Source organism: Branchiostoma floridae, chromosome 4, assembly GCF_000003815.2.
Source record: "Branchiostoma floridae strain S238N-H82 chromosome 4, Bfl_VNyyK, whole genome shotgun sequence".
Lineage (NCBI taxonomy): Eukaryota > Metazoa > Chordata > Leptocardii > Amphioxiformes > Branchiostomatidae > Branchiostoma > Branchiostoma floridae.
Window position 1 is genome coordinate 18,751,259 of NC_049982.1, and position 14,420 is coordinate 18,765,678.

At 38.9% G+C, this 14,420-nt stretch overlaps 1 protein-coding gene across 4 annotated transcripts in view; it reads right to left on the reverse strand.

Moving 5' to 3' along the window:
- LOC118414056 (ras association domain-containing protein 8-like) overlaps window positions 1-14,258 on the reverse strand; it is a 30,577-nt gene extending 16,319 nt beyond the window's left edge. Inside the window, exons 1-2 of one of the 4 annotated variants that reach the window (XM_035817815.1) lie at window positions 13,840-14,258; window positions 5,660-5,722 (exon numbers count right to left, since the gene is read on the reverse strand). The gene's annotated coding sequence lies outside the window, so the exon portion shown is untranslated. The remainder of the gene's footprint in view (window positions 1-5,659; window positions 5,723-13,839) is intronic. The other 3 variants (XM_035817810.1, XM_035817816.1, XM_035817812.1) reach the window with 3 other exon arrangements.
- Window positions 14,259-14,420: the final 162 nt, after the last annotated feature.

A 14,420-nucleotide genomic window follows, 5' to 3' on the forward strand; every position in this document is an offset into this window, starting at 1 on the left:
CAGCACTTTGGTACATACCACTGTAAAGAAACTTCGTTTTTCGTTGCATAATGATGAAAGCTACAAACTCACGGTTGCGCAAACTGATATCTACTAACGATCTGTAGTTATCAAAAATCAATTTTTTTTAATTAGATGAAAATAAACATTTTCTAATTACTACATATCATTAGTAGATATCAGTTTGCGCAACCGTGAGTTTGTAGCTTTCATCATTATGCAACGAAAAACGAAGTTTCATTACAGTGGTATGTACCAAAGTGCTGTGTTTTGTCATAGAAAAAAAATAATATCAGAGGTAATAAAAATAATGACGTCATCAATTTGGCCCCAAAGAAATCAGATTTAGAATTCTTTAATGCCCATCTATCAACATTCGATACGGCTCTATTCTTTCTTAATTCATTAATAAGAAAACAGTGGAAGGTCTAAATGCCAATTTAGCCAACCGAGATACCTTAAAACCCAGGATACCTGCTGATTGTGCCTTTAAATAATGATGTCAAAATTCCTAATACTAGAAACGTTGTTACCCTTGAAAGTACACTTAAAGCATAATCAGTCATATCAATTGCACATTTATTGTAGCCAGACCGCTTGAATTCAATGTAGAGCAGAATCAGGTGTAATATTCTATCTAAAGTGTAATTGCTGCCAGGTTTTGGGATAAACTTTATAAAGGGTTGGCCTGCTCGTACATAATGTAAGACATAGTCACTGGCACTTACTGCCTTCCTGAATTTAGCATAAGGCGTTGATGGGCCCTCATGCAGGTACAAGTGCAGAATGCATAATATACCCACATTGTTTCACAGAGAACAACTGGTTCCAACAGGTGACACAGCATATCTTAGCAGTACCATAAGTCAAAACAGCTTTCAGTTTCACCAATGAGAAACATTGACTGTGTCACTGGTCAAAACATTACTCTTCTCACTTTTGGTGTGAGATGCCATTGGCTTACATGTAAAAGAATTTAGACTGCCTAGCTAGACCTACTGGCCAAAAACAACACCACAAGATCTAGACTTAAGCCTACCAAAAGAAACATTGTCAACCCTGCCAAGTCTGTTCTAGCTTTTCTAATGGACCTACTGTAGAAATAAACAACTAGTTCACCCACAAGACATGACAGACATTCAACAGCTAGTTATCTCTATATTTCTAATGGAGACTTAAGCCATAAAAACATTGCTGGTGATTACTTAACTTAGTTAAAGGTGTAGACCTATATGTCACTCAGTTTATTTCTTACAGCTGTAGTAACCAAGCTGACAAGCAACAAGAGCCTTTAAACTAAAAATCATGTTTCTAAAACAGTAAGGCCACCCACATCCATGATTTACATCATATCCTCCATCATTGAGTACCAGTATAATGATTTTATCCCATTCAGAAATGTTGACCCTGATAGGACTATAGCTTGCAAGCAAATCGAGTGTTTAGATGACTCTTTTGCAAACTTGTGTGTAAAACCACATTCATTTTATAACACACACCCAGCGATACTCATCATTCTACCTCTATTGATAAAGGTCATTAACATAAACATTTACCCCTCACTTTCTTTCATTTTCTTCCCTGCTGGTATCGTATATGACGTTGATGTCAGAAATTTAACATTTCAATTTGTAGAAAGAAATGTCACACGACTCCTGACAATAATGGAAATTGGTGGAGTAGACCATATTAAATATTTACATGTAACAGTCTTAAAGGTTAAAGGACATGTTAGAGTGAAGGAGTAGAGAATTTAAGAGCATAAATTATTCAGATACAAGTTCATACAAAATTGCAAAGGATCAATGAAAGACACCATATGTAATGTGCCTACCTCTCTACAATCCTCAACATTCAAAGCGTACAGTGATTACAGCTTAGTAGATTTACAAGGGTTACAGTGCTTTCAATTTGAAATGACCTTTGATGACCTGAACCTTTGATGCTGTTCCTGAACCCTGATTGATGGAACATGATTTGGCAAGTCCTGCTATGATCCCCAAGAGTCCCTGTGGTGGGGCATGATGGGCTGTGCTCCTGACTCCAAGATGTGGGATCTACTACAAATGCTAAAATGTTTGCGGTGGTTTTATGTTCGCATTGCCAATTCACCACAACTCCAAACCACCGCAAACATTTTTTCATGGCAGTAAGAGACCACAGTGCATGGTGCTACCCAGTACTGTGAACCTAAAACCATCTCAAAGTCCTTTTTCTAGCTTCCGCGAAATCAAATCCCCGGGAACTTAAATACATTTACAGTATCTACCGTAGCACAACCAGAGACTCAGGACTCTTGTGAGTGAAAATTGCTCTACACAAAATTAGAAACATATGCTACACATTATCATTGATATATCAAATTTGTGACCAAGGTTACATCTGGGGAAGTGCCTATAAGTCTTGGGTTCATGGCTGTTACATAACAGACATTTAGTTCATGTAACTAATGATCACTAATCGTGCTAGATTGTTGCAGGTCCTTTACATATGATACACTATCTTGACAAACTGACCTATTGGCAAACTATATCCTTACTCTTGCGAGCACTTTCTTGCCACATGCAGTATATGCACAGTATTTTCACATTCAAATCTATAAACCTTCAGTTTCCTGTACAACCTTGACTTTTCAAAGTCTGAGTTCTTATACGAGGGGCGTGCAATAAGTAATGGTCCTGACCCACTTCCAGTTGTCTGATCTAAATGAAATTTTGTCTGTGTAATAATTCATATCTCTATGGGTTATGTTGCAAAAGACAGCTCTGAACTAATTGTGGTTTCTGATTTACTGGTGTTTGAACTTAGTCAGGTGCGAAATGGACCAGGTGTGAAATGGAACCAGTTGAGTGTCGCGCAGTGATCCGGTTTTTGTATTTGAAAGGACGCACACCAAAGAAGACTTTTGATGAAATAAATGAAACTTATGGTGATGATGCCCCATCATATGACCTTGTAAAACGCTGGCATCCTGAATTCAAACGTGGCTGGAAGTCTGTGGAAACAGCTCCCAGACCTGGTCGTCCCTCTTGTGCCATTGGTGAGGCATCAGTTGGAGGACCAACCTGGGGTGTCCTACAAAATCGGTGTCCAGAGCTGCATCAAACGATGGGAGAAATGCATAACTCTGGGTGATTCCTATGAAGAGAAAGACTAATAACTGTGCCAAGTTTCATCAATCTCCTGCTATGGGAAATGGGTCAGGACCATTACTAATTGCACGCCCCTCGTATCATGATCAATCAAGATAATGGTGCAAATTCAAGTGTTAGACTTAGTTTAGTATAGAATAACGCAAATAAGATGTCTTATTAGCACGATCAAAACTAGCAAATTAACTTTAAGAAGACCTCATAAGTTCTTACCAAGATCTATGAGTACCATACTTGTCAATTGAATTACATCAAATAGGAAGGACTTCCCTTCCCGATACAATCATCCAAAATTCATGAGGGCCAAGATAAACACAGGTCCAATACCAGAAAGACACATAATTACAGCTGACAGTTTGAATGATGAATTTCAGGCTGGACAAAACAATGGGCTGATTTTGAAGGCATACAGATGTTATTGAGACTGCAGTATTGGAGTTGGACCAGAAAACTTAAGCATTCCAAGGTGAAGACATATAGTCTTACCACATGTTCTTTCTGTACAGACTACACCTTCAATGAACCAGAGAAGGGGGTTACTACCTAGAAGGCAAATACTTCGTTTCTATGGCAATCAAACATTTGGATGTATTAATGTTTTGAAAATAAATCTATTAGTGTATTTGACTTCATGTTTGCTCAGTGAATCTTTTTCTGTAGTGTCTTCATATTCAAAGTTGAATAGCATTCCATGTTATAGCATTCCTAGTTATTGTAATTACATACATTCAATTCAGAACATTCTTTTGTACAGTAAGATATTCCTTTGTTGTCTTAGAAAGAATCAAGTCTAAGTCAATCCCTTCTGAAGCAGGCCTGCTTTTTGTCCCACCATGGATGTTTTCTGATAAACTTGACCACTGCGTGTGGCCTTCCCATAAACTACAGGGGTTCTGGGGAAGTCAGAAAGGTATAGTAATATATCTTCAATGTTGAAACAAGTGAAGACTTCAAGCCTGCACAGTCTATAATTACCTTACCTTGCGATTTGTTTTATCATAATTAACAGTGATACAAACAAATGATTATCAGATCCATACTTTCAAAGCAGATCAAGTTTAGTCCACTTTCTTCTTTCACAACTTTTTCCAATCTTGACAAAAAATCCTGCCATGTCAGATTTATCTTCTTACTTAGTTGATGACCTATCCTAAAGAGTAAATCCATGACTCTGTATGTATGAATACATCAAGGTGGTGTTTCTACTTGTCAAAACTGATTGAAAAAGAACTCTTCTATGTCAATCTATCTTCTTTATGAAATTTTCATCATACAAACCAAGAGCATTTCAAAGTCACGTTGTTCCCAATTAAAACATTTGACTGACCTTGAACTAATTCCATTCCCCCAACAGGATCAGTAACCAGTGGATGGCATGAATTATTGAGAGGGAGAGCACAGGACCACACAGTTACTTCACTCATAGAATGGCACCTTAACTAAACCAAGATAATGCCTGTCTTTACGATTTACAGTGTTGTTCCTGCAAGGGCTGGAGGGACTACATCTGGAGTAGACAGACATAAGGCAGCATGGAGGGGCCATAAATTGGAACATATAACTTATATAAAATCATACATTCTACATCTAAAGACTGCTTCTTACTCATTGTCTGTTCTCCTTTAATTGACTTTCCGTTCTTGACTAGCTGTATCTCAGCCCATCTATGCTGAAGGTGACAATCTACTCTTGTTGGTCCTCGGCATCGATGATGATTATCTACTTTATTTATTTATTTATCTATTGATCTTTAGGGTAGTCCCTTCAGTTAACGTAGTAACTGATTTCCAAGGGAGCCCAAGGGTTGATCTACTAGGGTTGATAACACAAATTCTTGGTCAAGATTTGATCTCCTGAATCATTTGCTTCCCTGTATGACTATAATTGGTAACAGATCTGAGATAGGAAAAAAAACTGAGGACTAGTATTGAGGAGTGCCTGGGCAAAAATGTACAGGTCCCTGTGTGATAACAATTTTGTTCACCTTCAACTTGTGATCTGTTCAATCGACAAGAAAGAAGAGCATCTTCTCTTTCATTGCACAGTTTTAGAAAGTCAATAGAATTAACGCAGATTTGTTCCAAGGGACTTCAAAATGTGGTACATAGTCTACAAGCAGTACATCATTGTTTATCAACAGGTCTGACGTACAAGAGATTCTTGCAAACATGATTGATAGTGCAAGTGTGATGGCTAAAGCATGTAGAGTGGCTACATGGAAGACTACAGTAGGTGAATCATCCATGACTTGAAATCTCATGATCAGGAGTCATGTTCACATATCCAATACTATTTAATACCATTACAGATACAGCTTACAAACAGTTAAAGACAACTCCACCATAACCAACTTTCAACTTCTTCAGTTGAAAATTATAAATTGTCACTATGTTGTAGTGCAGAGTTGTTACTATATTCTAGTGCAGCAAACTCTCCAAATACAATGTACATGATGTACATGAAGATATCAAAATTATCCATTAATTTTTACCCACATTGTGACTTACCTCTATTTCTCTTTGATGTTATTTCTTCTCAGTTCTGTTAACTTCCAACCATGAACCTCAGACCTGCAGTACAGAAAAAACAAAACAATATACCAACAGGACAGCTGATGTTGACAAAGGGAACTAGCAATGACTGGCATGTGACTCTGTAACAACTGAATCAAATGCAATTGTTATTTGCATAAGAATTGGATGTTTTTTCTTTGCATTGAAAATAACGATAACATGGTAAAAGAGATATGCATATGTCAAGTCCTAGGAAATCATAACTACATCATATTCAAACATGAGCAAACTATTAATCAGTGTCCAGTTGCCAGTGTAGCACCAGTAACATCATAAAAGCCAACAGCTTCAAAGAAGATATACAGTACAACCTACCTACAAATCCTGCACTTCAACTAGTGAAAAATACCGTTCCAGCTCAATTTTGTTTCAAAGTTTTAGTACCACTAACGCTAGTTCACCTTTATTCACAGGGCAACCTTTATCCGTTATATTTAACACCAGTAGTACGGAATATCAAGTTGACGGACGAAGGTCTCAAATTGCATTATATTGAAAAAAAATGCAATTTGAAACCACCGTCCATTAACGTCATATCCCTAAATACCCTGTTTTAGGTACAACGGATATAGGTTACCCTGCAAATAAAGGTGAACTAGCGCTACATGCAGTACTGTTAGCTACATGCATATTGATTGGTTTGTCACAGAGGAAAAATTTTGCATGAAGCCTATTTCAGTCTCTACCTCTAATCATTTGCAAGAGAGTGGGACTGTACAAGTACAAGTAGATAACACAGAATCTCTGACTTCATGACATGACGTCTGTTCACAACAATGTCCGGGGTCACCCTGATAATGCAGGCACCACATAACTGTAACTCCACCGGGAAGCATAACAGAGAACTGTTTGGCAATCAGCAAAGGAACAGAAGGCTAAAGAATAGATGGGCCAAGTTACATGTCGCATCAACAACCTTACAGAATGGCTCAGCCCTCCTACATTGGTATTCAGTATCTTGGTATTATTTACCTTGTAAGTTAGAGGGATCCCTGTTATTATTTCTGCTCTCAACTCACTAAAAACTGACCATGCACAAAGCTTTCCTGCTGAAAATTACTTAGCCTGGTTACCATACCGTTCTCTACCGTGGCTCCTTGAACTCCCTGCCCTTAAAAAGTCAAGGCAGCAAGAGCAATGGCAAAAGTTGTAGAAGTTGATGATTGGTACTTACTGGCGGACAGAAACAAACTGACATTGCCTCTTAAAAGTCGTCTACTGACAAAATATATGACAAGAATCAATCTAACCTCAAAACTTCAATGAAGTTCATTTGGATGTGACACAACACAATTCCTTGGTGGTATACACAAATATTTGACTTTTGTATGTCCCTCTCAATACATTTTGAATAAACTACCTAATTGCAACATTACAATTATAACAACCAATGCCCTAAAAATTATCATGCATGATCATCTGTCACATGATTATACACATTATATACATTCTTGTCTTTGAGTAAGACCTTTCTACTTATAAACAACTAGGTGACCAAGGTTTGTGTAGAAAGGAGATTACATTAAAGGGTAACATGGCCTTGTGACCACTTGTTCCACCACAATATACCCACACATATATTGTCACTCTTGTGTGAAGTGTGTATCCAAGACTGTAACTAAGCAATTGGGCAGTGACTGCCAGACAAGGCAGTGGCTGTGTAAATACCCCAATGTTCGACTTGATGTACTACAGTAACACTCTAGTAAAACTGGTCTCCTCCACATTTTTTATCATTCTATAGATTGCTTTAAGTTGCATGCAATTTGTACTTGGTACAAGACATATTTAGAGGGTTGGAAAAAAATATCTTCATGTACAAACACTTATTCACAAAGTGTGATTAGATTTCCCAGTATTAACAAACAGGCCATTGTGGACCTATTTTCTGGTTTGTTAGGTTGGGTACTCTAGGGATTTAGACTGCACATGTGGGGGGCAAGGAGAAACTTTTGTATTTGCTAACCTCTAACCTAACTTGGGGATAAGAAAAAACATGAAGCTGTAAACTTAAGTCAACAATTCTTATTTTTTACCATTCTTAAGAGCTATATAGGGACTTCATCATTACTAGCACAAAAATAGACGATTAACACTGGATATATAACTCTACTAGTACTTGACAGGAACTGATATATTGTAAGGAGTAATTAAGGGGTCTTGTCCTTGAACCTGTCTCCATTATCTTCAGTAATTACCTGACAGACAAAGCTACCATCCAGAATCACTCCAATACACATGACCGAACACCAATGGTTCTGTCATAGCTGAACATTCCATCACACAATGTAACATTTATGCGTTCAGTCATTGGTATAACCTTTTGGTATAATTTCAAAATTATTCAAAATTAGCCTGAGAACCTTAGGGCAGAACAGGCAGCAACTTGTTTGTTCAATATTAAAGAGATAAATGACTATGTGTGCTGGCTATTATTTTGTCATTCCTTGTTGCAGTCAACTACATACTTGCAAAAGAAACCAAAAGCTAAAAATCTGTATGTCCAGGCTAGTCCTATTATGTAGTATCACTAGGATGCTGCATATGCAACACTACAGTGCAAATTTTCCACCCCCAATGGTCACTCTGACTATGCTTTTATTTGTACATTATCTGGAAACTGTGAGTCCTAATGTTGCTACAGAAAACAATGGTTGCTGCCCAAATTCAGGTCTCAATACAGCACCGCTGACGCCTGTAGAATAGGACAAACAAACTCAGAATTGTACAAAGATGTTGAGTCATTTGTACACAGGCTTTATGTAAACGGAAGCATGTAATGTATGTTTAACTTGGGAAGGGCAATAAAGATGAATGCACCATTATAGGGCACTAACAAATGAGTAACGTCCACATCCTCCAGATTGGTATTGTGAAGGTCACAGTTTTCTGGAAAGCACATCTTTCATACTCATAGTCCTTTCTGTGGCACAGACACATGTTTTCTACTAAGTTCCAGCTACATTCGTAGAGTATCAGTGTAACCTGAATCCACTTAATCACAAAAAGTGCATAATTTTCTTGGGCTTGATGGGTTGGATAAAAAACACAGAATTCAAGAATTTGAAGAAAGACTATGCGCACATGTCCTTGACAAGCAGTTTGACTTGGTACTCGGACTTGCACAAGTATCTCAGTAAGCCAAAATGATTAATACACTTTGCTCCTAAGAGCTTCTGAAAATCAGAAAGATAACCATGTGACTCATTTCTCTTTTTTGGGGGCTGGATTTCTTAGGTACAGTCAAACCTGCCCAAGACGACCACCTGGGGGACCGGAGAAAAGTGGTCGATTTGGACAGGTGGTCGCTGAGAAGAGTATCGACTCAAAACATGCCCAATGCAAAGTATAAATGGTTTCCGTTGTGCTTAATGGCAAATAGCAAGCACACTGCACGCACGCAAAGAAGCAAGGTCTTTAATGTCAAATACAACACGCACACTGTAGATTGTAAATTTAACCCCAAGCTTGTATCGAGCTTTTATATGATACAGTGTTTTAAAGCTCAATATTTGTACCCTAACGTTTTAGACAGTAAGGGAACTTTGATGCTGTCAGTTACCATACAAGCCATGCGTCGCTGTGTTCTTGATCGCCGTATCTGAAATAGCTACGGTGCACCTTTCGAATTCGATGCCCGGTACGTCCCGATAGCGTACCACGGGTGAATGTACAGTACAGTTGGACAAAAGCACTCACACAGATCTTTCTTAAAAAGGTATGAGCTACACAGATCTTTCTTAAAAAGTATGAGGCTATATACGTTTCAGCATTCGTTCACTTTATAATGATAGTCTATAGATTTAAAAGAAAACTTCTGCAACAACTAAATTCGGATTTTCTTACAACGAAATTTCCTCCCATATTACAGTAGACTGCCCCATTGACCCACCCATTGACCGCCGTCATCTTTATTCTAAACATAACATCGTAATGACAGTCAAAATCCGACGCAAACTGGCCGATTTCAGCACAACATCGCGCTAGTTATCATAAAAAAATCGGTGAAAACCTCAATTTTGAAAATGATGCGGTCGTTATGGGTCCCAATTTGAGCCGGTCGCGGTCGCGTTGGCCAGGTGGTCGTTGAGTAAAGGTCGCTTAATGCTTACGTCAATGGGAAAAAAAATCGGGACCAAGAAAAAGCGGTCGAAATGGCCAGGTGGTCGCTGAGAAGAGGTGGTCGCTCGGGCAGGTTTGACTGTATGTTCAGTTTTACCCAGGGTCTCTCATGTCATGTAAACACAATAAATGTACTACACTGTAGAAACTTCATTATAGGCATATAGCCTCTATCATACAATTGAATGCAATCATGTATTTATGAGCATCTTGGTCTCTAATTTCTGACATTAATGCAGAGGCACACTCACTTGATTACCAGTGCCCAGGGGGAATGCCTAACAAGATTGACAGAGACAATCCCATAATAATCCCCTATCTGGAGCCACCACACAATGAGCACATGGGATCAAAACACAATACTACAGCTGATTAACAACAGACATACAGACCACAGACATGGTACATTTAACCTACCTGCACAAAGAATCTATACCAGTACACATTTATGTAATCTGGAAATCCTGTACGGAAAAATCCACTCATACCATGCACCATTAGATGATGCCCTAGTGGTAGGCAGGGATTTTGATCTCTTCTGAGATAACGTGCAATACTATAGGCATATGTATATTCAGGAAGGAAATTAGTAGTAAGTCTGAAATATTTCACATCGTCCTACATACCTCCTGGAATAAAAAATAAAAAAAAGGAAGAAACATCTACCCAAAAAACAACAGCCAATACTTGAGCCAATACTGAATAAAACAAGAGTAAACAAAAGTATACTCCTTGGGGGAAAGTTTTGGAAGCAAGAGCTTCTGTCTTACATAATACCAACAAATTCGACCTATTTTCTTTTATCAAGGAAGCAAATAGATTATGGTAAAAAGCAAACATAAGTATTGATATCAGCATTTTTGCAAATACATGTTCATGTCAAGCATCCAGTCATTAGTTCCTCCACAGTCTAGCAATAATGTGTTCTATCAAGAAATCCAGTTGATCATTACATGTCAAACAGAATAATGTTATCATGTGACCTTGATATACCAAATTTGAGAGTATCTACCAAACCTAGAACTAACACAGCTGACCCTAATAGACGACTTTGGGTAACGAATGGTCCTGAAAAAAGTCATCTGCATTATTCCCATGACCTTTGAACCTTGCTTCCATGGCAAGCAAAAGACTAAAACCAAAAATGTACCGACAATGTGCTCTCAGTTGGAGTGTGTTCTTTGTTGGGATGAGACTGATTGAAAGGGGGCCAGTAGTTGTCTGTGTCAAAGATGTGCAGAACCTACAGAGCTTCTGTTTACTAAAAGAAATAGGGCTGAACCATGTAATAGGACAAGGCGTCCCTGCAGAGGTAACAAATACAGGTGGCATACAGACAAAGAGGTGCAGCATGAAAATGTGAGCTTGGAATGGAAGAGACTAATAGAGAGTAACTATGAATAAGACCATTTAGTTTAGATTTTTGCTATGCCTTGTATAGTCAAATTGAGCCAGATGAACATGTATGTGATTTTTCTTAAGCGTTGAAACCCAAAACAAACTTTGTATTTCACATTGAGATACTTATTACTTAGTAACTTACCTTTAACAAACACATCAAATCAGCGATATTTATGCTATATGATGGATACACTGAAAAAGGCCAATAAGACTAAATCTTTTGTCTTCCAGCTGTAAAATTATATATGTAGGTTGACTGTTATATCTTTGATACTTTGATACTTTACTTTTACTTTCCTCGGGAAGAAGGCGACGCCTGTAGTACCCGATCTTCACTCTTGCAGAGTGTACTTCTTGCTCTCTCTCTCCTTGCTTGCTATATCACATTAGATTCCATGTAAACTTATGCCAGAAAGTAAAAAGTAATTTTTAGTTCCAAACACATTCCACAGTTACTGCTTGCAAGGCTGAGCCAGTGGTAACTTCGGAGGCTACCAAGGCTATAAAAATGCATCTGAGCTAGGCATCTTTGCTTGTAGTAAAACAGTAAACAGAGAACCATTCTTGTGCATAGCGCCATGTAAGCAGGAGGCAGTCTAGTATGTCCCAGGTGACACCAGTAGGGAATAAAACATGAGAATCCCCAGTATTGAGTGTCTCTGGGGCATGCAGATGTGCTCTGTTCATGTGGCCCATTTCAACACCATGTTTGAGGCCCAGACCAGGTGTCAAAAGAGCAATTATTTAAAGCCAGCTGGACCTGATAAGGCAAGTACTGGTGCATCTGAAAAGGTGCAGAACTGCATTTAGCTTTTTGATTCACAATCTTGGAATTAGACCTAGCTGAAGGACAGTCCAACTATGCCACCATTAAAATGCAGAAATATTTAACAAATAAGGAGGTACCTAATATAATACTAGTACTGTAAATGCAGAAATGTTCGCCTTAGCATTATGTTCACGGTTTTTGCGGTGGCTGCTCAGTCAACTGAAAACAGTACATTACAGTATGTGACTACAGCATACTATATGGCACTACATCATACATGTACCATCAACACAAAACCAAGTTGCTCCATTTTCCCGCTAACACAAAATTAAATCCTGGCAAACCTAAATGCATTCACAGTAAAACAACTTCAAGGAGAGCTCCAAGCCTTTGAGCCGAGGAATTTATGTCGGTGTAATTATTGTGATACACATACGTATACACATTAAATTTTCCAAAACCTTGAAGAGAATGTCTGATTTTGTAAGTACTGTAGGTGACATGAGCGACTGGGCTTCTCCTGTGTAGGCAACCACAAAATGGCATTTTCTAGACCATCCTTAAAACCAGCTCATGACCCAAATACCTTGATATGGTGTTGCAACCTTCTTGGACCACGTCCCAACATTAACTCCATGGTTTACTGAAGTGCTTTTAAAGTCTTAGCAACAGCTTATCCAATATCATGGTTTCTCTTTACAATTCAACATACGGTATGACAGATTGTGTAAAGGCTAAACACATTGCCTTTAAAGTTAAAGGAAATGTTGGTGGTTTAAAGTTGACTCAGCAATCATTATGTGTGTATTGAAAAGATTAACACGTTGCCGAAAATGCCAAACACTTTCTGAGTAACGTTATATGTAAGGCAGTGCAGTTATAATGTTCCTTGAGATTGAGATCTTGGCCTGTAATATTTCATATCATGTCCAAAGATAACCAAACAATGCCAATATGTTTAAAATGTCTATCATTTGCAACCATGCATTGGCCCTGGTATCAGCTAATTAGTTTCTCCAATATGGTTTCTCCCCAATTAGGGCGCCGCACACATACTATCAGTGATCACTGATCACTGGTATAAATATAGCAATCTCTGACACTAGTGACAGAACCCTCTGATCTCAAACAACATACATTTCTACTTCTGGAATATGTATCATTCAGAAGTAGAAGCCCCTCCCTACTGAACATAACCTCCTGTCCACCTTCAGTGAAAAGTCATAATTATTCCGATTAATTAACACTTTTGTGGTAATATGTCTGAACAATTGTGAGGGGAGGTGGGTTTCCGCAGAGGTCATGACCTGATGTACCTTCCTTGGTTCACCGCGCACTTTAATACATCAACAGTAAAATAACAGAGGAAAACACTAATACAACAGCACTATCATACAAACAACAACGATGAAATGCTATTCCAGAGGTGGCTGTAGTCTTTGTATAGAGGAAAGCCCAGCTATGTATTTAACAGATAGTTAACTAGCAGTTAGCACTGACACGTTACGTGTTGAACGACAAGTCAGCACCTAGTCGCAAATTACCACCAATTTCCAAGCAATTTTTCATCTTACACGTCAGATGTAACGTTGACAGGACAATGTTGTATGGCTTCTTCTTCGAATCCTGAAGATTTTTTCAAGTTTTCGAGGATTGCGAGCAGCTTTGAAAGCTGGAACCGGAAGAGTTCGTCACTCAAGTGACCGTGACCGCGAAAGTGGCGAGGGTTTCATGTCGTCTGACCTAGTGAATATTTCCTGAGAGGAACTCTGACAAACACCGATTAATCGACGTTTGGTGGCCCAACACAAACATGACTTACCTGTTGTAGGGAACAGTAAATGAAGCTGTCTTCCAAGGATATCAGCAAAGATAGTTGGAGTCTTTCCAAGGGCACGATTTTGCACGACAAACGTGAACACGGTTTTTTCTTACAGAAGCACTCTGTCTACGGTTATACAATACGCTTCTGCGTGTGATTCACCGCCCCGCGCCCAATTTTCTGCGAGTTCCAAATTCCCTCGTATCACAGCACACTTCCGGCGGATCCAGATCCGGAGATCACCGTAAATGTGAGGAGAAAACCGCGGGGAAAGCTGAGCTCTCCGGCCGAGGAATCACCTCCGTTTGCCGCTCGACACTTCCGATAACAACCCGCGCACGGCACCATGGGATGGCCACAGGCCGAGAGGCTGGCAGGACGAGACCACTTACAAGAGGGGGGTGTTGCTCACTGTTATCAAATAAAGCAAGGAAAAATTCAGGCTTGGAAAGTCTGGAAATATTGACGATACTGTAAGTGCTTTATCATATGATTGATAGATCTCCAACCGAACGTATTAAACTAACACAGTTGGACTACAAGGGGAAATCTGCACTTGGCATATCTAGTTGAACTTGATA